We start from the raw sequence: 27,865 nt of genomic DNA, 5'->3' as shown, positions 1-27,865 counted from the left end.
AAAGCTCTGCTCCCGCATATGATCATGTGCGGTTTGATATTCGAAAATTTTCTTTCATGTTTTCTAGCAATTATTGACGGACATTCAGACCTTCTTGCAGCTGAACACCTCCGCTCCCGCTTATGATCATGTGCGGTTTGAAATTCGAAAATTTTCTTTATTTTTTTAAAGCAATTATTGATGGACATTCAGACCTTCTTGCAGTTGAACCCCTCTGCTCCCGCTTTTGATGGTGTATAGTCGGGCTTTCGAGCCTTTTCTTCCCGGTTTTTACAAATTATGGTTGGACATTCAGACCTTCTTGCAGCGGAACACCTCCGCTCCCTCTTTTGATCATACATTGTCAGGCATTCGCACCTTGTTTTACCAACATTTTACAAACTTTAGTCGGACATTCACACCTTCTTGCAGCTGAACCACCTCCGCTCCCTGTTTTGATCATGTATGGTCTGGCAATACTACCTTTTCTTACCCGTTTGTGAGTAATTATGGCTGGACATTCACACCTACTTGCAGCCGAACACCACTTCTCCCGCTTTTGATGATGTATGGACCGGCATTCTTACCTTTTCTAACATATTTTTCAGCAATTATGGTCGGAGATTCACACCTACTCACAGCCGAACAACTCCGCTCCCGCATTTGATGGTGTATAGTCGGGCATTCTCACCCTTTCTCATCAGCTTTTTGCAAATTATGATCTGACATTCACACCTACTTGCAGTCGAACAGCTCTGCTCCCGCTTTTGATTATGTTTGGTTAGATATTCGGACCTTTTCTTAACCGCTTTTTACAAACCATGGTCGGACTTTCAAACCTTCTCTTAGCTGAACAACTCCGCTCCCTCTTTTGATTGTTTACAGTCGGGTATTTTAACCTTTTCTTACCCCCTTTTTACCAACTATGGTCGGACATTCACACCTTCTTACAGCGGAACACCTCCGCTCCCTCTTTTGATGGTGTATGTTCGGGCATTCGAACCTTTTCTTGCCCGCCTTTTACAAACTATTGTCGGACATTCAAACCTTCTTGTAGCCGAACACATCCACTCCTGCTTTTGATGATGTATGGTTGGGCATTCACACCTTTTCTTAACCATTTTTCAGTAATTATTGGTGGACATTCAGACCTTCTTGCAGCTGAACACCTCCGCTCCCGCTTTTGATGGTGTATAGCCATGCTTTCGAGCCTTTTCATCCCCGGTTTTTAGAAATTATGGTTGGACATTCAGACCTTGCAGCCGAAAAACCTCCGCTCCCTCTTTTGATCATACATTGTCTGGCATTCGCACCTTGTCTTACCCCATTTTTACAAACTTTAGTCAGACGTTCACACCTTGCAGCTGAACCACCTTCGCTCCCTGTTTTGATGTATAAAATGAATTCCTTCACTCAAACCAAGTTAAAACTGCTTTGTCCTTCATATTTATCAATGTCTAGATCGATTTCAACTTTTTCTACTGCAAAGTCCAATGTTGTTCTTTGTTGTAGTCGATTTTTCAGTAATTGGTGGACATTCAGACCTTCTTGCAGCTGAACCACCTCCGCTCCCTGTTTTGATCATGTATGGTCTGGCAATACTACCTTTTCTTACCCATTTGTGAGTAATTATGGCTGGACATTCACACCTACTTGCAGCCGAACACCACCTCTCCCGCTTTTGATGATGTATGGACTGGCATTCTTACCTTTTCTAACACATTTTTCAGCAATTATGGTTGGAGATTCACACCTACTCACAGCCGAACAACTCCGCTCCCGCATTTGATGGTGTATAGTCGGGCATACTCCGCTCCCTGTTTTGATCATGTATGGTTTGACATTCGCACCTTTTCTCACCCGCTTTTTGCAAACTATGGTCGGCCATTCACAGCTTCCTCTCCACCATAGTTGTATGGTGGGATATTCACACCCACTTGCATCCGAAGACCTCTGCCCCCACTTTTGTTGATATTTAGTCGGTCATTCGCACCTTACCCGCTTTTGGCAAACTATGGCCTTCTTGCAGCCAAACACCTCTGATCTCGCTTTTGATGATGTAAGGTTGGGCTATCAGACCTTGCTTCACCTGCTTTTCACCAAATATAGTCGGACATTCACACCTTCTTGCAGCCGAACACTTCCGCTCCACCTTTTAGTGATCTATAACACCTTTTTTTTCACCGCATTTTATAGATTATGGTTGGAAATTCTCAACCACTCATCCAAAGACCTCTCCTCCCGCTTTTGTTAATATATTTGAACTTAAGTCGGACATTCAGACCTTCTTGCAGCTGAACACCTCCGCTCCCGCTTTTGATGGTATATAGTCGGGCTTTCGAGCCTTTTCATCCCCGGTTTTTACAAATTATGGTTGGACATTCAGACCTTGCAGCCGAAAACCTCCGCTCCCTCTTTTGATCATACATTGTCGGGCATTCGCACCTTGTCTTACCCGCTTTTTACAAACTTTAGTCAGAAATTCACACCTTGCAGCTGAACCACCTCCGCTCCCTGTTTTGATCATGTATGGTCTGGCAATACTACCTTTTCTTACCCGTTTGTGAGTAATTATGGCTGGACAATCACACCTACTTGCAGCCGTACACCACTTCTCCTGCTTTTGATGATGTATGGTCCGGCATTCTAGTGTTTTCTAACACTTTTTTCAGCAATTATTGTCGGACATTCACACCTACTCACAGCCGAACACTTCCGCTCCCGCATTTGATGGTGTATAGTCGGGCATTCTCACCCTTTCTCATCAGCTTTTTGCAAATTATGATCTGACATTCACACCTACTTGCAGCCGAACAGCTCTGCTCCCGCTTTTGATTATGTTTGGTTCGATATTCGAACCTTTTCTTAACTGCTTTTTACAAACTTTGGTCAGACGTTCACACCTTCTTGCAGCCGAACACCTCCGCTTCCGCTTTTGATGGTGTATATTCGGGCATACGAACCTTTTCTTAGCCGCTTTTTAAAAACCATTGTCGGACTTTCACACCTTCTCTTAGCTGAACAACTCCGCTCCCTCTTTTGATTGTGTACAGTCGGGTATTTTAACCTTTTCATACCCGCTTTTTACCAACTATGGTCGGACATTCACACCTTCTTACAGCGGAACACCTCCACTCCCTCTTTTGATGGTGTATGTTCGGGCATTCGAACCTTTTCTTACCAGCCTTTTACAAACTATGGTCGGACATTCAAACCTTCTTGTAGCCGAACACATCCACTCCTGCTTTTGATGATGTATAGTTGGGCATTCGAACCTTTTCTTACCCGCTTTTTACAAACTATGGTCGGACATTCAAACCTTCTTGTAGCCGAAAACCTCCGCTCCCTCTTTTTGATCATACATTGTCGGGCATTCGCACCTTTTCTTACGCGCTTTTTACAAACCATGGTCGGACTATCACACCTTCTTGTAGCCGAACACCTCCGCTCCCGCTATTGATTGTGTACAGTCGGGTATTTTAACGTTTTCTTACCCGCTTTTTACTAACTATGGTCGGACATTCACACGTTCTTACAGCGGAACACCTCCGCTCCCTCTTTTGATGATGTATGGTTGGGCATTCGAACCTTTTCTTACCCGCTTTTTACAAACTATGGTCGGACATTCAAACCTTCTTACAGCGGAAAACCTCCGCTCCCTCTTTTGATGGTGTATGTTCGGGCATTCGAACCTTTTCTTACCCGCTTTTTACCAGCTATGGTCGGACATTCACACATTCTTACAGCGGAACACCTCCGCTCCCTCTTTTGATGATGTATGGTTGGGCATTCGAACCTTTTCTTACCCGCTTTTTACAAACTATGGTCGGACATTCACACCTTCTTACAGCGGAAAACCTCCGCTCCCTCTTTTGATGGTGTATGTTCGGGCATTCGAACTTTTTCTTACCCGCTTTTTACCAACTATGGTCGGACATTCACACCTTACAGCGGAAAACCTCCGCTCCCTCTTTTGATGGTGTATGTTCGGGCATTCACACCTTTTTTTCAACGCATTTTATAGATTATGGTTGGAAATTCTCACCCACTCTCATCCAAAGACCTCTCCTCTCGCTTTTGGTAATATATAGTCGGGCATTCGAACCTTGTCTTACCCGCTTTTTACAAATTATGGTCGGACATTCACACCTACTTGCAGCCGAATACTTCCGCTCCACCTTTTAGTGATGTATGGTTGGCATTTGCACCCACTTGCATCCGAAGACCTCTGCCCCCACTTTTGTTGATATTTAGTCGGTCATTCTCACCTTACCCGCTTTTGGCAAACTATGGCCTTCTTGCAGCCAAACACCTCTGATCTCGCTTTTGATGATGTAAGGTTGGGCTATCAGACCTTGCTTCACCTGCTTTTCACCAAATATAGTCGGACATTCACACCTTCTTGCAGCCGAACACTTCCGCTCCACCTTTTAGTGTTCTATAACACCTTTTTTTTCACCGCATTTTATAGATTAAGGTTGGAAATTCTCAACCACTGTCATCCGAAGACCTCTCCTCCCGCTTTTGTTAATATATTTGAACTTAAGTCGGACATTCAGACCTTCTTGCAGCTGAACACCTCCGCTCCTGCTTTTGATGGTATATAGTCGGGCTTTCGAGCCTTTTCATCCCAGGTTTTTACAAATTATGGTTGGACATTCAGACCTTGCAGCCGAAAACCTCCGCTCCCTGTTTTGATCATGTATGGTCTGGCAATACTACCTTTTCTTACCCGTTTGTGAGTAATTATGGCTGGACAATCACACCTACTTGCAGCCGAACACCACTTCTCCCGCTTTTGATGATGTATGGTCCGGCATTCTAGTCTTTTCTAACACATTTTTCAGCAATTATGGTCGGACATTCACACCTACTCACAGCCGAAAACTTCCGCTCCCGCATTTGATGGTGTATAGTCGGGCATTCTCACCCTTTCTCATCAGCTTTTTGCAAATTATGATCTGACATTCACACCTACTTGCAGTCGAACAGCTCTGCTCCCGCTTTTGATTGTGTTTGGTTGGATATTCGAACCTTTTCTTAACTGCTTTTTACAAACTTTGGTCGAACGTACATACCTTCTTACAGCGGAACAACTCCGCTCCCTCTTTTGATGGTGTATAGTTGGGCATTTGAACCTTTTCTTACCCGCTTTTTACAAACCATGGTCGGACTATCACACCTTCTTGTAGCCGAACAACTCCGCTCCCGCTATTGATTGTGTACAGTCGGGTATTTTAACGTTTTCTTACCCGCTTTTTACCAACTATGGTCGGACATTCACACCTTCTTACAGCGGAAAACCTTTGCTCCCTCTTTTGATGGTGTATGTTCGGTTATTCACACCTTTTTTTCACCGCATTTTATAGATTATGGTTGGAAATTCTCACCCATTCTCATCCGAAGACCTCTCCTCTCGCTTTTGGTAATATATAGTCGGGCATTCGAACCTTGTCTTACCAGCTTTTTACAAATTATGGTCTGACATTCACACCTACTTGCAGCCGAATACTTCCGCTCCACCTTTTAGTGATGTATGGTTGGCATTTGCACCTTTTCTTACCCTCTTTTTATACTGATTGCTGAAGATTAAGTTGTTCTTTCTCAAACTACAAAAACAACACGGGAACACCGTATTGAGGCTTTGTTCTGACCGCTCATTCGGTGTCGCGTTTCTTTCAAGCAATTCTCCCGGTTAGCCCACACTCGGCTTGCTCCCAGAGCCGTGTTAAAGTCTACTTCGCATTCACTCTCTTTTCTCAGCAGACTAAAAGAAAGTTTCATCTTGGGCTCCCTGAAACTTCCATTCTGCACCGCTGTTTGCTTTTTCACAAGAGCAGAGAAGAGCGCACCGTTCCCAGCGGCACTGCAGTACTGGGTCGATGCTTGAAGTGAACGGAGCAAGCTCCTTTTTCAACTCCTATTGCTAAAAATCCATTTAACATGTAGTCCTCATATAGAGGACATATCAGACATTAAACTGATAAGAACAGATACTACACTTGAGCTCAGCCAAAAGGCCGAGAAGCGATAACTGTCCACTGGTTCACGTCCCAGGGCCCTTCCTGGCACAATGCGCACTTGTAGCGGTGTTCTTTTTATGGCCATAGGTGGCCAGAGTGTCACTTTGCACCTCCGCCCACCCGCTGCACTGAGCACTCTTCAGCCCTTTTAAATGGTATAACTTTGCACTCCCGCACGCTCCAGCGAGCACCATTCAAGCAACAACTTTGCACTCCAGCTTCGAACATCGGCACAGTCGCAACAAGTAAGGCGTCTCTACTCAGAGAAGTCATTCTGCACAGTAACAAGATTTCTTTTGCACAGAGACAAAGGGCTTCACCTGCAAAAGTAAAGCCTGCCAAAAATAGAAACAACTCATTAGTGCTGCTCTCCACGGAAATCATTAGTAAAAGGCGAAAGACTTGTACGTTATGAGGAGAAACCAGAGTACGATTATCCGTCACTGCGGGAGCAGGGCATCAGGCTAGTTGGCATAGCCACCTTCCCCATGGTGAGCTGTGCTTGGTTGAGACGCTTGCTCTCCCCCCTTGCTCCTCGGCTGACCAAGTAGGAACAATCGGGCCCTATTCGATGGCTGCCTTGTCTTTTACTCTGTGCAAAAGACAAGGCAGCAACTAAAACACCACGGGAACACCGTATTGAGGCTTTGTTCTGACTGCTCATTCGGTGTTGCGTTTCTTTCAAGCAATTCTCCCGGTTAGCCCATACTCGGCTCGCTCCCAGAGCCGTGTTAAAGTCTGCTTCGCATTCACTCTCTTTTCTCAGCAGACTCTTGGGATTTTATCTATAAAATGAATTCCTTCAGGCAGGGAGCAATGCCGGCTGGGGTATATGTTCTTGTATGTTGTCTGACTGTTTGATTTGAATTAGTTGTGTAAGTGTCCTGTTGAATGTTACATGTTTGGGCTTTGACACGCTTCACTGTGGTTGTTAACTGTGTGGTGTGTCCTGAAATGTTATATGTTTGGGCTGTGTGACATGCTTAATGCTTGTCAGTAGCTACCCACTTATTCATATATAGCAACTGACAACATAAGAAGTCCGGACATACTTTGATAGTAGTTGTAGAAGTATCCTTATTGATAATAGATAAACTAATTCATAGTGATAGAACAGTAGATGAACAGGTGCCTGCACATGTCTCACGAAAATAAAATGGATGTATGATTGCTGACGGCAGAGCCATACTGCCAAACTTATGAGTTCTTGTGGCAAACTTGATTCAGTGTCTTGAAGTGTATACGCTGTTTCGCTGAATTGATTGTCACAAGATACAAAGTGTGTTTGATAAGATTCGACCATTTTATTACGGGAGGATCAGTATGTATGGACTCTGATGTGACTGATAAACCCATTCGTATCTTAAGCATAATCTAATACGTGAGACAACGCCCTGGCACACAATCAAAAAAAAAAAAGAGAGAGCGGTTTTGTGTCACCACAGTCCATAATGTAGAAAAGAGAGAAAAAAGCCTTTCTGATTTGGTGTGTGTGCTAACAGTGCAGAGTGTAGAGAAAAGAGAGAAAAGAAAGCCGTTTTGGTGTCACGGGTGTTGTGACTTACACACACATTTCTGAATTGAGAAAGGAAATTATTTTAGAGGAAGCACTAGAGTTTAGATCCCACATTTGTTGATAGGCATTCATTTATTTCTTCACTTCTGATGAAGTTTCAACAACAAACAACATACTTTGTATTATGAGAAAGAACAAGACTCATTCTTCAGGAATCCGAAAATAAGCTCTATTTTACGAGTTATGCACGAATTCGGATTCTCCTATAAAACGAATTCCTTAACTCAAACCAAGTTAAAACTGCTTTGTCCTTCATATTTATTCATGTCTAATCAAGATTCAACGATAAACAACGTTGTACTTTGTAGAATGAGAAAGAACTTCTTTAGCAATAAGCATCTCTCGACATATGACGAAGTACAGATTTTGCTATAAAATTAATTCCTTCTATCAGCCTGACTTAAAACTGTTTGTCCTCCTTATTTATCCACTTCAAATCAAATTTCAACAATTAAAAAAATTTTGTAGTTTGAGAAGGAACAACTTAATCTTCAGCAATCAGTAAAAAAAGAGGGTAAGAAAAGGTGCAAATGCCAGCCATACTTCACTAAAAGGTGGAGCGGAAGTATTCGGCTGCAAGTAGATGTGAATGTCCGACCATAATTTGTAAAAAGCGGGTAAGAAAAGGTTTGAATGCCCGACAATATATTAACAAAAGCGGGAGGAGAGGTCTTCGGATGAGAGTGGGTGAGAATTTCCAACCATAATCTATAAAATGCGGTGAAAAAAAAGGTGTTATAGAACACTAAAAGGTGGAGCGGAAGTTTTCGGCTGCAAGAAGGTGTGAATGTCCGACTATATTTGGTGAAAAGCAGGTGAAGCAAGGTCTGATAGCCCAACCTTACATCATCAAAAGCGAGATCAGAGGTGTTTGGCTGCAAGAAGGCCATAGTTTGCCAAAAGCGGGTAAGGTGCGAATGACCGACTAAATATCAACAAAAGTGGGGGCAGAGGTCTTCGGATGCAAGTGGGTGTGAATATCCCACCATACAAGTATGGTGGAGAGGAAGCTGTGAATGGCCGACCATAGTTTGCAAAAAGCGGGTGAGAAAAGGTGCGAATGTCAAACCAAACATAATTAAAAGCGGGAGCAGAGGGGTTCAGCTGCAAGAAGGTCTGAATGTCCAACAATAATTGCTTTAAAACATGAAAGAAAATTTTCGAATATCAAACTGCACATGATCATAAGCGGGAGAGGAGGTGTTCAGCTGCAAGAAGGTGTGAATGTCCACCCATAATTACTGAAAAATGGGTAAGAAAAGGTGCGAATGCCAAACCATACATCATCAAAAGAGGGAGCAGAGGTGTTCCGCTGTAAGACGGTGTGAATGTCCGACCAGAGTTGTTAAAAAGCGGGTAAGAAAACGTTAAAATACCCGACTGTACACAATCAATAGCGAGAGCGGAGGTGTTCGGCTACAAGAAGGTGTGATAGTCCGACCATGGTTTGTAAAAAGCGCGTAAGAAAAGGTGCGAATGCCCGACAATGTATGATCAAAAAGAGGGAGCGGAGGTTTTCGGCTACAAGAAGGTTTGAATGTCCGACCATAGTTTTTTAAAAAGTGGGTAAGAAAAGGTTCGAATGCCCAACTATACATCATCAAAAGCAGGAGTGGAGTTGTTCAGCTAAGAGAAGGTGTGAAAGTCCGACAATGGTTTGTAAAAAGCGGGTAAGAAAAGGTTCGTATGCCCGAATATACACCATCAAAAGCGGAAGCGGAGGTGTTCGGCTGCAAGAAGGTGTGAACGTCTGACCAAAGTTTGTAAAAAGCAGTTAAGAAAAGGTTCGAATATCCAACTAAACATAATCAAAAGCGGGAGCAGAGCCGTTCGACTGCAAGTAGGTGTGAATGTCAGATCATAATTTGCAAAAAGCTGATGAGAAAGGGTGAGAATGCCCGACTATACACCATCAAATGCGGGAGAAGTGGTGTACGGCTGCAAGTAGGTGTGAATGTCCAGCCATAATTACTCACAAACGGGTAAGAAAAGGTAGTATTGCCAGACCATACATGATCAAAACAGGGAGCGGAGGTGGTTCAGCTGCAAGGTGTGAATTTCTTAGTAATGTTTGTAAAAAGCGGGTAAGACAAGGTGCGAATGCCCGACAATGTATGATCAAAAGAGGGAGCGGAGGTTTTCGGCTGCAAGGTCTGAATGTCCAACCATAATTTGTAAAAACCGGGGATGAAAAGGCTCGAAAGCCCGACTATATACCATCAAAAGCGGGAGCGGAGGTGTTCAGCTGCAAGAAGGTCTGAATGTCCGACTTAAGTTCAAATATATTAACAAAAGTGGGAGGAGAGGTCTTCGGATCAGAGTGGTTGAAAATTTCCAACCATAATCTATAAAATGCGGTGAAAAAAAAGGTGTTATAGAACACTAAAAGGTGGAGCGGAAGTGTTCGGCTGCAAGAAGGTGTGAATGTCCGACGATATTTGGTGAAAAGCAGGTGAAGCAAGATCTGAATGCCCAACCTTACATCATCAAAAGCGAGATCAGAGGTGTTTGGCTGCAAGAAGGCCATAGTTTGTCAAAAGCGGGTAAGGTGCGAATGACCGACTAAATATCAACAAAAGTGGGGGCGGAGGTCTTCGGATGCAAGTGGGTGTGAATATCCCACCATACAAGTATGGTGGAGAGAAAGCTGTGAATGGCCGACCATAGTTTGCAAAAAGCGGGTGAGAAAACGTGCGAATGTCCAACCACACATGATCAAAACAGGGAGCGGAGGTGTTTGGCTGCGACAAGGTGTGAATGTCCACCCATAATTAATGAAAAGCGGGCAACAAGTAGGTTCGAATGCCCAACCATACATCATCAAAAGCAGGAGTGAATGTGTTTGGCTACAAGAAGGTTTGAATGTCCGAGCATAGTTTGTAAAAAGCGGTTAAGAAAATCTTCAAATGCCCGAACATACACCATCAAAAGAGGGAGCGGAGGTGTTCCGCTGTAAGAAGGTGTGAATGTCCGACCATAGTTGGTAAAAAGCGGGTAAGAAAACGTTAAAATACCCGACTGTACACAATCAATAGCGGGAGCGGAGTTGTTCGGCTACAAGAAGGTGTGATAGTCCGACCATGGTTTGTAAAAAGCGGATAAGAAAAGTTGCAAATGCCAGACAATGTATGATCAAAAAGAGGGAGCGGAGGTTTTCGGCTACAAGAAGGTTTGAATGTCCGACCACAGTTTGTAAAAAGCGGGTAAGAAAAGGTTTGAATGCCCAACTATACACCATCAAAAGCGGGAGCGGAGGTGTTCCGCTGTAAGACGGTGTGAATGTCCGACCATAGTTGGTAAAAAGCGGGTAAGAACAGGTTAAAATACCCGACTGTACACAATCAAAAGCGGAAGCGGAGGTGTTCGGCTGCAAGAAGGTGTGAACGTCCGACCAAAGTTTGTAAAAAGCAGTTAAGAAAAGTTTCGAATATCCAACCAAACATAATCAAAAGCAGGAGCAGAGCTGTTCGACTGCAAGTAGGTGTGAATGTCAGATCATAATTTGCAAAAAGCTGATGAGAAAGGGTGAGAATGCCCGACTATACACCATCAAATGCGGGAGCGGAAGTTTTCGGCTGTGATTAGTGTGAGTGTTGCTCTTTCTTCTACTGCAAAATACAATGTTGCTCTTTGTTGAAGTCGATCTAGACATTGATTAATATGAAGTTAAAAGCAGTTTTCACTTGGTTTGAGTGAAAGAATTCATTTTATACATAAAATCCCAAATCATGCAGAACTCATGAAAATAAGCTTATTCTCGGATTCCTAAAACTTTTGATTTGCTCTTTCTTTTACTGCAAAGTACAACGTTGTTTTTTTTTTTTTTGTTTAAATATATCTAGACATTGATAAATATGAAGGTAAAAGCCGTTTTAACATAGTTTGAGTGAAGGAATTAATTTTAAAACAAAATCCCAACACATGCAGAACTCATGAAAAGCTTATTCTCGGATGCAAAGTACAACGTGTTTTTTTTTTGTTTAAATCTATCTCGACATTCATAAATATGGAAGGACAAAGCAGTTTTAACTTAGTTTGAGTGAAGGAATTCATTTTATAGATAAATCCAAAATCGTGCAGAACTCATGAAAGCGAGCTTATACTCGGATTCTTGAAACTTTAGATTTGCTCTTTCTTTTACTGCAAAGTACAACGTTGTTTTTTTTTTTTGTTTAAATCTATCTCGACATTCATAAATATGGAAGGACAAAGCAGTTTTAACTTAGTTTGAGTGAAGGAATTCATTTTATAGATAAAATCCCAAGAGTCTGCTGAGAAAAGAGAGTGAATGCGAAGTAGACTTTAACACGGCTCTGGGAGCGAGCCGAGTATGGGCTAACCGGGAGAATTGCTTGAAAGAAACGCAACACCGAATGAGCGGTCAGAACAAAGCTTCAATACGGTGTTCCCGTGGTGTTTTAGTTGCTGCCTTGTCTTTTGCACAGAGTAAAAGACAAGGCAGCCATCGAATAGGGCCCGATTGTTCCTACTTGGTCAGCGGAGGAGCAAGGGGGGGGAGCAAGCGTCTCAACCAAGCACAGCTCACCATGGGGAAGGTGGCTATGCCAACTAGCCTGATGCCCTGCTCCCGCAGTGACGGATAATCGTACTCTGGTTTCTCTTCATAACGTACAAGTCTTTCGCCTTTTACTAAAAACTTCTGTGGAGAGCAGCACTAATGAGTTGTTTCTATTTTTGGCAGGCTTTACCTATGCGGGTGAAGCCCTTTCTGTCTGTGTAAAAGAAATCTTGTTACTGTGCAGAGTGACTTCTCTGAGTAGAGTCGCCTTACTTGTTGCGACTGTGCCGATGTTCGAAGCTGCCAAAAGCGGGTAAGGTGCGAATGACCGACTAAATATCAACAAAAGTGGGGGCGGAGGTCTTCGGATGCAAGTGGGTGTGAATATCCCACCATACAAGTATGGTGGAGAGAAAGCTGTGAATGGCCGACCATAGTTTGCAAAAAGCGGGTGAGAAAAGATGCGAATGTCCAACTACACATGATCAAAACAGGGAGCGGAGGTGTTTGGCTGCGACAAGGTGTGAAAGTTCACTCATAATTAATGAAAAGCGGGCAACAAGTAGGTTCGAATGCCCAACCATACATAATCAACAGCAGGAGGGGATGTGTTTGGCTACAAGAAGGTTTGAATGTCCAAGCATAGTTTGTAAAAAGCGGGTAAGAAAAGGTTAGAATGCTCGACTATACACCATCAAAAGCTGGAGCGGAGGTGTTCCGCTGTAAGACGGTGTGAATGTCCGACCATAGTTGGTAAAAAGCGGGTAAGAAAAGGTTAAAATACCTGACTGTACACAATCAATAGCGGGAGCGGAGTTGTTCAGCTACAAGAAGGTGTGAAAGTCCACCCATGGTTTGTAAAAAGCGGGTAACAAAAGGTTCGAATGCCCGAATATATACCATCAAAAGCGGAAGCGGAGGTGTTCGGCTGCAAGAAGGTGTGAACGTCCGACCAAAGTTTGTAAAAAGCAGTTAAGAAAAAGTTCGAATATCCAACCAAACATAATTAAAAGCGGGAGCAGAGCTGTTCGACTGCAAGTAGGTGTGAATGTCAGATCATAATATGCAAAAAGCTGATGAGAAAGGGTGAGAATGCCCGACTATACACCATCAAATGCGGGAGCGGAAGTGTTCGGCTGTGAGTAGGTGTGAATGTCGAACCGTAATGGCTGAAAAATGTGTTAGAAAAGACTAGAATGCTGGATCATACATCATCAAAAGCGGGAGAAGTGGTGTTCGGCTGCAAGTAGGTGTGAATGTCCAGCCATAATTACCCACAAACGGGTAAGAAAAGGTAGTATTGCCAGACCATACATGATCAAAAGCTGGAGTGGAGGTGATCAGCTGCAAGAAGGTCTGAATGTACACCAATTACTGAAAAATCGACTACAACAAAGAACAACATTGGACTTTGCAGTAGAAGAAGTTGAAATCGATCTAGACATTGATAAATATGAAGGACAAAGCAGTTTTAACTTGGTTTGAGTGAAGGAATTCTTTTTATACATAAAATCCCAAATCATGCAGAATGTATGAAAATAAGCTTATTCTCGGATTCCTGATCCTTCAGTGTTGCTCTTTCCTCTACTGCGAAATCCAATGTTGTTCTTTGTTGAAATCGATCTAGACATTGATAAATATGAAGGACAATGCAGTTTTAACTTGGTTTGAGTGAAGGAATTAATTTTATAGCAAAATCCAAAATCATGCAGAACGTATGAAAATAAGCTTATTCTCGGATTCCTGATCCTTCAGTGTTGCTCTTTCTTCTACTGCAAAATACAATGTTGCTCTTTGTTGAAGTCGATCTAGACATTGATTAATATGAAGTTAAAAGCAGTTTTCTCTTGGTTTGAGTGAAGGAATTCATTTTATACATAAAATCCCAAATCATGCAGAACTCATGAAAATAAGCTTAGTCTCGGATTCTGAAAACTTTTTTATTTAATCTTTCTTTTACTGCAAAGTACAACGTTGGTTTTTTTTTGTTTAAATCTATCTAGACATTAATAAATATGAAGGTAAAAGCTGTTTTAACATAGTTTGAGTGAAGGAATTCATTTTATAGATAAAATCCCAAATCATGCAGAACTCCTCAAAAGGGGCGTGTGGCTTAATCACAATTGTTGTTCTTTCTCATTCAGGGTAATATGAGGAAGTTTATGCTTGAAATATATGTAGAAATGGGTACATATGAAGGACAAAGCAGTTTTCACTTGGTTTGAGTGAAGGAATTCATTTTATAGATAAAATCTTAAATTATGCAGAACTCATGAAAATAAGCTTATTCTTGGATTCCGAAAACTTTTGATTTAATCTTTCTTGTAATACAGAGTACAACGTTGTTTTTTTTGTTTAAATCTATCTAGACATTGATAAATATGAAGGTAAAAGCTGTTTTAACATAGTTTGAGTGAAGGAATTAATTTTATAGATAAAATCTCAAATCATGTAGAACTCCTCAAAAGGGGCGTATAGCTTAATCACAAGTGTGGTTCTTTCTCATTCAGGGTAATATGAGGAAGTTTATGCTTGAAATATATGTAGAAATGGGTACATATGAAGGACAAACCAGTTTTAACTTGGTTTGAGTTAAGGAATTCATTTTATACATAAAATCCCAAATCATGCAGAACGTATGAAAAGAAGCTTATTCTTGGATTCCTGATCCTTCAGTGTTGCTCTTTCTTCTACTGCAAAATCCAATGTTGTTCTTTGTTGAAATCGATCTAGACATTGATAAATATGAAGTTAAAAGCAGTTTTAACATAGTTTGAGGGAAGGATATCATTTTATAGTAAAATCCGAAATCATAGAGAACTCATGAAAATAAGCTTATTCTCGGATTCCTAAAACTTTTGATTTGCTCTTTCTTTTACTGCAAAGTACAACGTTGTTTTTTGTTGAAATCTATCTGGACATTGATAAATACCAGCCCAACATCTCTGCTGCCACTTTTGATAATTTATGGTTGGGCATTCTTACCTTTTCTTACCCGCTTTTTACAAATTATGATCTGACATTCACACCCACTTGCAGTCGAACACCTTCTCTCCCGCTTATGATCATGTGCGGTTTGATATTCGAAAATTTTCTTTCATGTTTTCTAGCAATTATTAATGGACATTCAGACCGTCTTACAGCGGAGCTCCTCCGCTCCCTCTTTTGATAGTGTATGTTCGGGCATTTGACCCTTTCCCTACCCGCTTTTTACAAACTATGGTCGGGCATTCAAACCTTCTTGTCGCCAAACACATCCACTCCTGCTTTTGATGGTGTATGGTTGGGCATTCGCACCTTTCCTTACCCATTTTTCAGTAATTATGGGTGGACATTCACACCTTCTTGCAGCTGAACACCTCCTCTCCCGCTTATGATCATGTGTGGTTAGATATTCGAAAATTTTCTTTCATGTTTTCTAGCAATTATTGATGGACATTCAGACCTTCTTGCCGCTGAACACATCCTCTACTGCTTTTGATGATGTATGGTTGGGCATTCGCACCTTTTTTTACCCGCTTATTCCAAACTATAGTCGGACATTCAAACCTACTTGTAGCCGAACACATCCACTCCTGCTTTTGAGGATGTATGGTTGGGCATTCGCACATTTTCTTACCCATTTTTCAGTAATTATGGGTGGACATTCACACCTTCTTGCAGCTGAACACCTCCACTCCCGCTTTTGATGATGTATGGTTTGATATTCGAAAATTTTCTTTCATGTTTTCTAGCAATTATTGATGGACATTCAGACCTTCTTGCAGCTGAACACCTCCGCTCCCGCTTTTGATGGTGTATAGTCGGGCTTTCGAGCCTTTTCTTCCCTGGTTTTTACAAATTATGGTTGGACATTCAGACCTTCTTGCAGCCGAAAACCTCCGCTCCCTCTTTTGATCATACATTGTCGGGCATTCGCACCTTTTCTTACCCGCTTTTTACAAACTAGGGTCGGACTTTCACACTGTTTAGTAGCCGAACAACTCCGCTCCCGCTATTGATTGTGTAGAGTTGGGTATTTTCACATTTTCTTACCCGCTTTTTACAAACTATGGTCGGACATTCACACCTTCTTACAGCGGAACACCTCCGCTCCCTCTTTGGATGGTGTATGTTCAGGCATTCGAACCTTTTCTTACCCGCTTTTTACAAACTGTGGTCAGACATTCAATCCTTCTTGTAGCCGAAGACATCCACTCCTGCTTTTGATGATGTATGGTTGGGCATTCGCACCTTTTCTTACCCATTTTTCAGTAATTATGGGTGGACATTCACACCTTCTTGCAGCTGAACACTTTCTCTCCCGCTTATGATCATGTGCGGTTTGATATTCGAAAATTTTGTTTAATGTTTTCTGGCAATTATTGATGAACATCAGACCTTCTTGCAGCTGAACAACTCCGCTCCCGCTTTTGATGGTGTATAGTCGGACTTTTGAGCCTTTTCTTCCCTGGTTTTTACAAATTATGGTTGGACATTCAGACCTTCTTTCAGCCGAAAACCTCAGCTCCCTCTTTTGATCATACATTGTCGGGCATTCACACCTTTTCTTACCCGCTTTTTACAAACCATGGTCGGACTTTCACACCTTTTAGTAGCCAAACAACTCCGCTCCCGCTATTGATTGTGTACAGTCAGGTATTTTCACCTTTTCTTACCCGCTTTTTACCAACTATGGTCGGACATTCACACCTTATTACAGCGGAACACCTCCGCTCCCTCTTTTGATGGTGTATGTTCGGGTGTTCAAACCTTTTCTTACCCGCTTTTTACAAACTATGGTCGGACATTCAAACCTTCTTGTAGCCGAACACATCCACTCCTGCTTTTGATGATGTATGGTCGGGCATTCGAACCTACTTATTGCCCGCTTTTCATTAATTTTGGGTGGACATTCAGACCTTGTCGCAGCCAAACACCTCCGCTCCCTGTTTTGATCATGTATGGTTTGACATTCGCACCTTTTCTCACCCGCTTTTTGCATACTATGATCGCCCATTCACAGCTTCCTCTCCACCATACTTGTATGGTGGGATATTCACACCCACTTGCATCAGAAGACCTCTGCCCTCACTTTTGTTGATATTTAGTCGGTCATTCGCACCTTACCCGCTTTTGGCAAACTATGGCCTTCTTGAAGCCAAACACCCCTGATCTTGCTTTTGATGATGTAAGGTTGGGCATTCAGACCTTGCTTCACCTGCTTTTCACCAAATATAGTCGGACATTCACACCTTCTTGCAGCCGAACACTTCCGCTCCACCTTTAAGTGTTCTATGGGGTATTCACACCTTTTTTGTCACCGCATTTTATAGATTATGGTTGGAAATTCTAACCCACTCTCATCCGAAGACCTCTCCTCCCGATTTTGTTAATATATAGTCGGGCATTCGAACCTTTTCTTACCCGCTTTTTACAAATTATGGTCGAACATTCACACCTACTTTGCAGCCGAATACTTCCGCTGCCCACCTTTTAGTGATGTAGGGTTGGCATTTCCACCTTTTCTTACCCTCTTTTTATACTGATTGCTGAAGATTAAGTTGTTCTTTCTCAAACTACAATTTTTTTTTAATTGTTGAAACTTGATTTGAAGTGGATAAATAAGGAGGACATATAGTTTTAAGTCAGGCTGATAGAAAGAATTAACTTTATTGCAAAATCTGTATTTCGTCATATGTCGAGAGATGCTTATTGCTGAAGACGTTTTTTCTCATTCTACAAAGTATAACGTTGTTTATCATTGAAACTTGATTAGACATGAATAAATATGAAGGACAAAGCAGTCTTAACTTGGTTTGAGTTAAGGAATCCGAATTCGTGCATAACTCGTAAAATAGAGCTTATTTTCGGTACACTTGATCTCAGCCAAAAGGCCGAGAAGCGATAACTGTCCACTGCGTCACGACAGAGGTTCTTTCCTGGCACATTGCGCACTTGTCGCGGTGTTCTTTTTATGGCCATAGGTGGCCAGAGTGTCACTTTGCACCTCCGCCCACCCGCTGCACTGAGCACTCTTCAGCCCTTTTAACTGGTATAACTTTGCACTCCCGCACGCTCCAGCAAGCACCATTCAAGCAACAACTTTGCACTCCAGCTTCGAACATCGGCACAGTCGCAACAAGTAAGGCGACTCTACTCAGAGAAGTCACTCTGCACAGTAACAAGATTTCTTTTGCACAGACAGAAAGGGCTTCACCCGCAAAGGTAAAGCCTGCCAAAAATAGAAACAACTCATTAGTGCTGCTCTCCACGGAAGTCTTTAGTAAAAGGCGAAAGACTTGTACGTTATGAAGAGAAACCAGAGTACGATTATCCGTCACTGCGGGAGCAGGGCATCAGGCTAGTTGGCATAGCCACCTTCCCCATGGTGAGCTTTGCTTGGTTGAGACGCTTGCTCCCCCCCCTTGCTCCTCGGCTGACCAAGTAGGAACAATCGGGCCCTATTCGATGGCTGCAACACCTGAAAGAGATATTGATGCGAGACCCGATCAAAAGCTTTTTCAAAGTCTAAATTTAAGATGACAAGCCGGGTGTTTCTGTCTCTAGCTTAATCAATGATGTCTGGAATCAGTACGAGGCTGTCGGTGAGTTGTTTCCCTGAGATGGCACAAGCCTGGTCTGGGTGAATTACCTCCTCTAAACTAGAGGACATCTGTGTCGCTAAAACCTTGCTAAAAAGTTTACAGTCAAAGTTTAAAAGTGTGATGGGCCTCCAATTCTTTAGGTCAGTCTTATAATTTTTTTTATAAAGTAGAGTCACTATTCCCACTCTAAAATTGTCAGGAAGTCGGTCGAGTTTTTCAAAATCTTTAAAAACATCTAAAATATCTGATGATAAAAGGTCCCAAAAGGTCAGATAGAATTCTGCAGGAAGCCCGTCTAAACCTGTTAGGCATTTTTTTAACTCTAAAGCGGTAAAATCGTGTGTCAAGTGTGCATTCTCTTTTACGGTTTTGTCAACGAATTTTAAAATTTCTGCCGATGTTTCCAAGTGCACTGCTTTCTCTTTGTACATGTTACTATAAAAGGTATGTAGAGTTTCAATCATCTCTTGTGTGGATTTTGTTAAAAACCCATCTTCTCTCTTTAGATTTTGAATACACTCCTTTTTATTTATAACTTTCTTAAAAAAGTACCATGTGCATGTTTCACCGTCCTCAATTTCCTGCTCCCTGCTTCTTACAAAAATTCCTTTACTCTTTATTTCTGCTAAAACTGACATTTCCTTTTTGACATCTTTGATTTCTTCATTAAAGTCTATGCCACACTGATTTAGTTTAAAGTAGCGCTGTAAGCGTTTCTGTAGTCCCATCATACATCTATTCTCTTTCCTTTTTTTACGTTTACCTTGCTGTTTAAAAAAAGTCTGGGTCGTTTCCTTCACCATTTCCCACCATTGTGCATGTGTTTCGTAGAGGTCTTGAAGGGTCTGCCACTCTTTATAACATTCCCTGTACTGACTGACTATGATTTCATCCTCCAACAGGGAACAGTTGAGTTTCCACAGACCACTTCCTACCGTCACACCAGAAGGGGGTGAAAGGGTGCAGGAGAGCATAAGGTGGTCTGAAAAGAAAACAGGGGTTGATCTAACATCAGTGGTTGGGCAATCTCTAGTAAAGAAATAATCAATGCGAGAGGCTCTGGTGCCATCATGACTAAACCAGGTGAAGCCCTCCTCTCTGGGATGCATAGTTTTAAAACAGTCAGTAAGCTTAAAATCCCTGCACATGCCCTGAAGTAAAATCGAAGTCTTATCCATTTTAAAATCTCCCCCTGCTCTTTTTCTATCTTTTCTGCTCAAGATAAAGTTAAAATCCCCTCCTACAACTAAAGGTACTTGCCCTGGCATGTAAAGCTGTATATCTTCTAAAATGTCATACCTGTCATTTTTTCTATTGAAACCATAAATATTTAAGAGGTTAAAGTCTTGCCCCATAAAATTCAAGTGTGCTAAAAGTGCCCGTCCGTCTCTCACCACTGTGCTACCTTTCACCAGAACATGCGGATTTTTAATTAGAATGGCCACACCATCATTTTTATTTTGATTTGAGCCACTCCATATCGATAAATGGGGCCACATTTCCTCCCATTGTCTATGGTTTTTTAAAAAAGGTAGTCCACATTCTTGTATTAAAAACACATCTGATTTTATGGAGTCTAAGAAGGATAAAATACTCTGGGCTCTTGTCTTTGATTTCACACTTCTCACATTTAGTGTTGAGAAGGTGAGAACCATTAAAAGGATAAAGGAAAGTAGGTATGTCATTTTCGTTTTTCTAAGTTATCAAAACAAATTACACACTCAGGTTATTTCTTGGGAAACTATCTCTTCCTTCATTTCTTTAGGTGAAAAGTGAGTAGGGTGATCTATATTTCCTTTTCGGACTCTCGGTGTTGGCCTCTGACGCAATGTTGCATTTAACTTTGAGTCCCTGGGGGTTGATTGCAGAGCTAAAGTTAAAAAGGAGACCTGATTTTGTGAGTCGGAGGGGAAGACTCTAGGTTCTTCCACTGAAGAACTGTCTGAAAGGGACCTAACCCTTCCCCTCTTCTCTGATAACACTTGGGAATCAGAGGACAACTCAGATGCCGTCCTCTTCGGCTGTTGACCTTCGGGGAGGTGAGTATCTTCACTAGACTCACCTGTCTGCTCTTCCTCCTCATTTAGCGTATCTCCACCCTCTGCCTGTGAATTCTCACAGACTTAAGCACTGAGTGGTGAGGCCTCTACAGGCCCTACCCCTTTTTGCTCCTCACTTCCAACCCAAGCTTTTGGCGGGAAGTTTGAATTTATTGGGTCAACCTCTTCACTTTGTTCACCAACTGCCACCTCTGGTCCTTCTCTTTGTTGGCTTGACTGTGGCTTTAGCGTCTTTAATTTGTTGGCAAAAGATTTAGGGCAATCTCTGAAGAGGTGATTTAATTCTCCACAGAGATTACATTTCCTGCCATTTGGACACTCTCCAAAAGTGTGCCCAATTTCTCTGCACTTCCCACATATCACCTTGGTACAAGCCTCAACCAGGTGCCCATGCTCACCGCACTTGCGGCAGAGCTTGGGCTGCCCCTGGTAGTGGATGTAACCTCGGTTTTCGAGGTGGCCAGAGTGTCACTTTGCATCTCCGCCCACCCGCTGCACTGAGCAAGCTCCAATTTCAACTCCTATTGCTAAAAATCCATTGAATATGTAGTCCTCGTATATAGGACATATCAGATATTAAACTGATAAGAACAGATACTACACTTGATCTTAGCCAAAACGCCGAGAAGCGATAACTGTCCACTGGTTCACGTCCGAGGGCCCTTCCTGGCACATTGCGCACTTGTAGCGGTGTTCTTTTTATGGCCATAGGTGGCCAGAGTGTCACTTTGCACCTCCACCCACCCGCTGCACTGAGCACTCTTCAGCCCTTTTAACTGGTATAACTTTGCACTCCCGCACGCTCAAGCGAGCACCATTCAAGCAACAACTTTGCACTCCAGCTTCGAACATCGGCACAGTCGCAACAAGTAAGGCGACTCTACTCAGAGAAGTCACTCTGCACAGTAACAAGATTTCTTTTGCACAGACAGAAAGGGCTTCACCCGCATTGGTAAAGCCTGCCAAAAATAGAAACAACTCATTAGTGCTGCTCTCCACAGAAGTTTTTAGTAAAAGGCGAAAGACTTGTACGTTATGAAGAGAAACCAGAGTACGATTATCCGTCACTGCAGGAGCAGGGCATCAGGCTAGTTGGCATAGCCACCTTCCCCATGGTGAGCTGTGCTTGGTTGAGACGCTTGCTCTCCCCCCTTGCTCCTCGGCTGACCAAGTAGGAACAATCGGGCCCTATTCGCTGGCTGCCTTGTCTTTTACTCTGTGCAAAAGACAAGGCAGCAACTAAAACACCACAGGAACACCGTATTGAGGCTTTGTTCTGACCGCTCATTCGGTGTTGCGTTTCTTTCAAGCAATTCTCCCGGTTAGCCCATACTCGGCTCGCTCCCAGAGCCGTGTTAAAGTCTACTTCACATTCACTCTCTTTTCTCAGCAGACTCTTGGGATTTTATCTATAAAATGAATTCCTTCACTCAAACTATGTTAAAACTGCTTTGTCCTTCATATTTACCATGTCTAGAAAGATTTAAACAAAAAAAAACAACGTTGTACTTTGCAGTAAAAGAAAGAGCAAATCTAAAGTTTCAGGAATCCGAGAATAAGCTTACTTTCATGAGTTCTTCACGATTTCGGATTTTGCTATAAAATGAATTCCTTCACTCAAACTAAATTAAAACTGCTAAACCGCTAATCTGTTACATGTAAGGCAGATGTCAAATTCACCGAAATAGGATCTAAGGGTATTCGGCCAATCAAGCTGTAGCAGCTTCGGTAAAAGAGTATAAGTTGAAGAGTTTGTGAATAAAGGTGTGCGCACACATAGTGAGCTGTAGGAAAATAGGCAGGGAGCAATGCCGGCTGGGGTATATGTTCTTGTATGTTGTCTGACTGTTTGATTTGAATGTGTTGTGTAAGTGTCCTGTTGAATGTTACATGTTTGGGCTTTGACACGCTTCACTGTGGTTGTTAACTGAGTGGTGTGTCCTGAAATGTTATATGTTTGGGCTGTGTGACATGCTTAATGCTTGTCAGTAGCTACCCACTTATTCATATATAGCAACTGACAACATAAGAAGTCCGGACATACTTTCATAGTAGTTGTAGAAGTATCCTTATTGATAATAGATAAACTAATTCATAGTGATAGAACAGTAGATGAACAGGTGCCTGCACATGTCTCACGAAAATAAAATGGGTGTATGATTGCTGACGGCAGAGCCATACTGCCAAACTTATGAGTTCTTGTGGCAAACTTGATTCAGTGTCTTGACGTGTATACGCTGTTTCGCTGACTTGATTGTCACAAGAAACAAAGTGTGTTTGATAAGATCCGACCATTTTATTACGGGAGGATCAGTATGTATGGATTCTGATGTGACTGATAAACCCATTCGTATCTTAAGCATAATCTAATACGTGAGACAACGCCCTGGCACACAATCAAAAAAAAAAAAAGAGAGCGGTTTTGTGTAACCACAGTCCATAATGTAGAAAAGAGAGAAAAAAGCCTTTCTGGTTTGGTGTGTGTGCTAACAGTGCAGAGTGTAGAGAAAAGAGAGAAAAGAAAGCCGTTTTGGTGTCACGGGTGTTGTGACTTACACACACATTTCTGAATTGAGAAAGGAAATTATTTTAGAGGAAGCACTAGAGTTTAGATCCCACATTTGTTGATAGGCATTCATTTATTTCTTCACTTCTGACGAAGTTTCAACAATAAACAACATACTTTGTATTATGAGAAAGAACAAGACTCATTCTTCAGGAATCCGAAAATAAGCTCTATTTTACGAGTTATGCACGAATTCGGATTCTCCTATAAAACGAATTCCTTAACTCAAACCAAGTTAAAACTGCTTTGTCCTTCATATTTATTCATGTCTAATCAAGTTTCAACGATAAACAATGTTGTACTTTGTAGAATGAGAAAGAACTTCTTTAGCAATAAGCATCTCTCGACATATGACGAAGTACAGATTTTGCTATAAAATTAATTGCTTCTATCAGCCTGACTTAAAACTGTTTGTCCTCCTTATTTATCCACTTCAAATCACATTTCAACAATCAAAAAAATTTTGTAGTTTGAGAAAGAACAACTTAATCTTCAGCAATCAGTAAAAAAAGAGGGTAAGAAAAGGTTAGAATGCCCGACTATACACCATCAAAAGAGGGAGAGGAGGTGTTCCGCTGTAAGACGGTGTGAATGTCCGACCATAATTTGTAAAAAGCGGGTAAGAAAAGGTTTGAATGCCCGACAATATATTAACAAAAGCGGGAGGAGAGGTCTTCGGATGAGAGTGGGTGAGAATTTCCAACCATAATCTATAAAATGCGGTGAAAAAAAAGGTGTGAATGCCCCATAGAACAGTAAAAGGTGGAGCGGAAGTGTTCGGCTGCAAGAAGGTGTGAATGTCCGACTATATTTGGTGAAAAGCAGGTGAAGCAAGGTCTGAATGCCCAACCTTACATCATCAAAAGTGAGATCAGAGGTGTTTGGCTAAAGGAAGGCCATAGTTTGCCAAAAGCGGGTGCGAATGACCGACTAAATATCAACAAAAGTGGGTGCGGAGGTCTTCGGATGCAAGTGGGTGTGAATAACCCACTATACAAGTAAGGTGGAGAGGAAGCTGTGAATGGGCGATCATAGTTTGCAAAAAGCGGGTGAAAAAAGGTGCGAATGTCAAACAATACATGATCAAAACAGGGAGCGGAGGTGTTTGGCTGCGACAAGGTGTGAATGTCCACCCAAAATTAATGAAAAGCGGGCAACAAGTAGGTTCGAATGCCCAACCATACATCATCAAAAGCAGGAGTGGATGTGTTCGGCTACAAGAAAGTTTGAATGTCCGACCATAGTTTGTAAAAAGCGGGTAAGAAAAGGTTCGAATGCCCGAATATATACCATCAAAAGCGGAAGCGGAGGTGTTCGGCTGCAAGAAGGTGTGAACGTCCGACCAAAGTTTGTAAAAAGCAGTTAAGAAAAGGTTCGAATATCCAACCAAACATAATCAAAAGCGGGAGCAGAGCTGTTCGACTGCAAGTAGGTGTGAATATCAGATCATAATTTGCAAAAAGGTGATGAGAAAGGGTGAGTATGCCCGACTATACACCATCAAATGCGGGAGCGGAGTTGTTCGGCTGTGAGTAGGTGTGAATCTCCAACCATAATTGCTGAAAAATGTGTTAGAAAAGGTAAGAATGCCAGTCCATACATCATCAAAAGCGGGAGAGGTGGTGTTCGGCTGCAAGTAGGTGTGAATGTCGAGCCAGAATTACTCACAAATGGGTAAGAAAAGGTAGTATTGCCAGACCATACATGATCAAAACAGGGAGCGGGGGTGGTTCAGCTGCAAGAAGGTCTGAATGTCCACCAATTACTGAAAAATCGACTACAACAAAGAACAACATTGGACTTTGCAGTAGAAAAAGTTGAAATCGATCTAGACATTGATAAATATGAAGGACAAAGCAGTTTTAACTTGGTTTGAGTGAAGGAATTCATTTTATACATAAAATCCCAAATCATGCAGAATGTATGAAAATAAGCTTATTCTCGGATTCCTGATCCTTCAGTGTTGCTCTTTCCTCTACTGCGAAATCCAATGTTGTTCTTTGTTGAAATCTATCTAGACATTGATAAATATGAAGGACAAAGCAGTTTTAACTTTGTTTGAGTGAAGGAATTCATTTTATACATAAAATCCCAAATCATGCAGAATGTATGAAAATAAGCTTATTCTCGGATTCCTGATCCTTCAGTGTTGCTCTTTCCTCTATTGCGAAATCCAATGTTGTTCTTTGTTGAAATTGATCTAGACATTGATAAATATGAAGGTCAAAGTAGTTTTCACTTGGTTTGAGTGAAGGAATTCATTTTATACATAAAATCCCAAATCATGCAGAACTCATGAAAATAAGCTTATTCTCGGATTCCGAAAACTTTTGATTTAATCTTTCTTTTACTGCAAAGTACAACGTTGGGTTTTTTTTGTTTAAATCTATCTAGACATTGATAAATATTAAGGTAAAAGCTGTTTTAACATGGTTTGAGTGAAGGAATTCATTTTATAGATAAAATCCCAAATCATGCTGAACTCCTCAAAAGGGGCGTGTGGCTTAATCACAATTGTGGTTCTTTCTCATTCAGGGTAATATGAGGAAGTATATGCTTGAAATATATTTAGAAATGGGTACATATGAAGGACAAACCAGTTTTAACTTGGTTTGAGTGAAGGAATTCATTTTATACATAAAATCCCAAATCATGCAGAACGTATGAAAAGAAGCTTATTCTGGGATTCCTGACCCTCCAGTGTTGCTCTTTCTTCTACTGCAAAATACAACGTTGCTCGAAGGACAAAGCAGTTTTCACCTGTTTGAGGGAAGGAATTATTTTTATAGTAAAATCCGAAATCGTGCAGAACTCATGAAAGCAAGCTTATACTCGGATTCCTGAAACTTTAGATTTGCTCTTTCTTTTACTGCAAAGTACATCGTTGTTTTTTGTTGAAATCTATCTGGACATTGATAAATACCAGCCGAACATCTCTGCTGCCACTTTTGATAATTTATGGTTGGGCATTCTTACCTTTTCTTACCCGCTTTTTACAAATTATGATCTGACATTCACACCCACTTGCAGTCGAACACCTTCTCTCCCGCTTATGATCATGTGCGGTTTGATATTCGAAAATTTTCATTCATGTTTTCTAGCAATTATTAATGGACATTCAGACCGTCTTACAGCGGAGCTCCTCCGCTCCCTCTTTTGATAGTGTATGTTCGGGCATTCGAACCTTTCCCTACCCGCTTTTTACAAACTATAGTCGGACATTCAAACCTTCTTGCAGCCGATCACATCCACTCCTGCTTTTGATGATGTATGGTTGGGCATTCGCACCTTTTTTTTACCCATTTTTAAGGAATTATGGGTGGACATTCAGACCACCCATAATTCAGACATTCAGACCTTCTTGCAGCTGAACACCTCCGCTCCCGCTTTGGATCATACATTATCGGGCATTCGCACCTTGTCTTACCCGCTTTTTACAAACTTTAGTCGAACATTCACACCTTCTTGCAGCTGAACCACCTCCGCTCCCTCTTTTGATGGTGTATGTTCGGGCATTCAAACCTTTTCTTACCCGCTTTTTACAAACTATGGTCGGGCATTCAAACCTTGTCGCCAAACACATCCACTCCTGCTTTTGATGGTGTATGGTTGGGCATTCGCACCTTTTCTTACCCATTTTTCAGTAATTATGGGTGGACATTCACACCTTCTTGCAGCTGAACACCTCCTCTCCCGCTTATGATCATGTGTGGTTTGATATTCGAAAATTTTCTTTCATGTTTTCTAGCAATTATTGATGGACATTCAGACCTTCTTGCAGCTGAACACCTCCTCTCCCGCTTTTGATGGTGTATAGTCATGCTTTCGAGCGTTTTCATCCCCGGTTTTTAGAAATTATGGTTGGACATTCAGACCTTGCAGCCGAAAAACCTCCGCTCCCTGTTTTGATCATACATTGTCTGGCATTCGCACCTTGTCTTACCCCATTTTTACAAACTTTAGTCAGAAATTCACACCTTGCAGCTGAAGCACCTTCGCTCCCTGTTTTGATCATGTATGGTCTGGCAATACTACCTTTTCTTACCCGTTTGTGAGTAATTATGGCTGGACATTCACACCTACTTGCAGCCCAACACCACCTCTCCCGCTTTTGATGATGTATGATCCAGCATTCTAGTCTTTTCTAACACATTTTTCAGCAATTATGGTCAGACATTCACACCTACTCACAGCCGAACACTTCCGCTCCCGCATTTGATGGTGTATAGTCGGGCATTCTCACCCTTTCTCATCAGCTTTTTGCAAATTATGATCTGACATTCACACCTACTTGCAGTCGAACAGCTCTGCTCCCGCTTTTGATTATGTTTGGTTGGATATTCGAACCTTTTCTTAACTGCTTTTTACAAACTTTGGTTGGACGTTCACACCGTCTTGCAGCCGAACACCTCCGCTTCCGCTTTTGATGGTATATATTCGGGCATTCGAACCTTTTCTTACCCGCTTTTTACAAACTATGGTCGGACATTCAAACCTTCTTGTAGCCGAACACATCCACTCCTGCTTTTGATGATGTATGGTCGGGCATTCGAAC

The 27,865-nt window shown here is 41.9% G+C and overlaps 6 non-coding genes across 6 annotated transcripts; 1 reads left to right on the top strand and 5 right to left on the bottom strand.

The window, feature by feature from the left end:
* Positions 1-5,820: 5,820 nt before the first annotated feature.
* On the bottom strand, positions 5,821-6,011 carry LOC140318744 (U2 spliceosomal RNA). Its single transcript, XR_011917890.1, has one exon. It is a non-coding gene; the product is annotated as a U2 spliceosomal RNA (small nuclear RNA).
* A 308-nt stretch (positions 6,012-6,319) lies between these two features.
* On the bottom strand, positions 6,320-6,433 carry LOC140318714 (U5 spliceosomal RNA). The gene has a single exon (XR_011917866.1). It is a non-coding gene; the product is annotated as a U5 spliceosomal RNA (small nuclear RNA).
* A 5,751-nt stretch (positions 6,434-12,184) lies between these two features.
* On the top strand, positions 12,185-12,298 carry LOC140318695 (U5 spliceosomal RNA). Its single transcript, XR_011917848.1, has one exon. It is a non-coding gene; the product is annotated as a U5 spliceosomal RNA (small nuclear RNA).
* A 5,995-nt stretch (positions 12,299-18,293) lies between these two features.
* Positions 18,294-18,407, bottom strand: LOC140318767 (U5 spliceosomal RNA). Its single transcript, XR_011917913.1, has one exon. It is a non-coding gene; the product is annotated as a U5 spliceosomal RNA (small nuclear RNA).
* Positions 18,408-21,191: 2,784 nt separating this feature from the next.
* Positions 21,192-21,377, bottom strand: LOC140318762 (U2 spliceosomal RNA). The gene has a single exon (XR_011917908.1). It is a non-coding gene; the product is annotated as a U2 spliceosomal RNA (small nuclear RNA).
* A 311-nt stretch (positions 21,378-21,688) lies between these two features.
* LOC140318706 (U5 spliceosomal RNA) lies at positions 21,689-21,799 on the bottom strand. The gene has a single exon (XR_011917858.1). It is a non-coding gene; the product is annotated as a U5 spliceosomal RNA (small nuclear RNA).
* Positions 21,800-27,865: the final 6,066 nt, after the last annotated feature.

Source organism: Leuresthes tenuis, unplaced genomic scaffold (assembly GCF_036924035.1).
Source record: "Leuresthes tenuis unplaced genomic scaffold, fLeuTen1.0.hap1 SCAF_11, whole genome shotgun sequence".
Taxonomy (NCBI): domain Eukaryota; kingdom Metazoa; phylum Chordata; class Actinopteri; order Atheriniformes; family Atherinopsidae; genus Leuresthes; species Leuresthes tenuis.
Note: the sequence above shows the minus strand (reverse complement) of the source record. Positions and strands in the feature narration are given on the sequence as shown.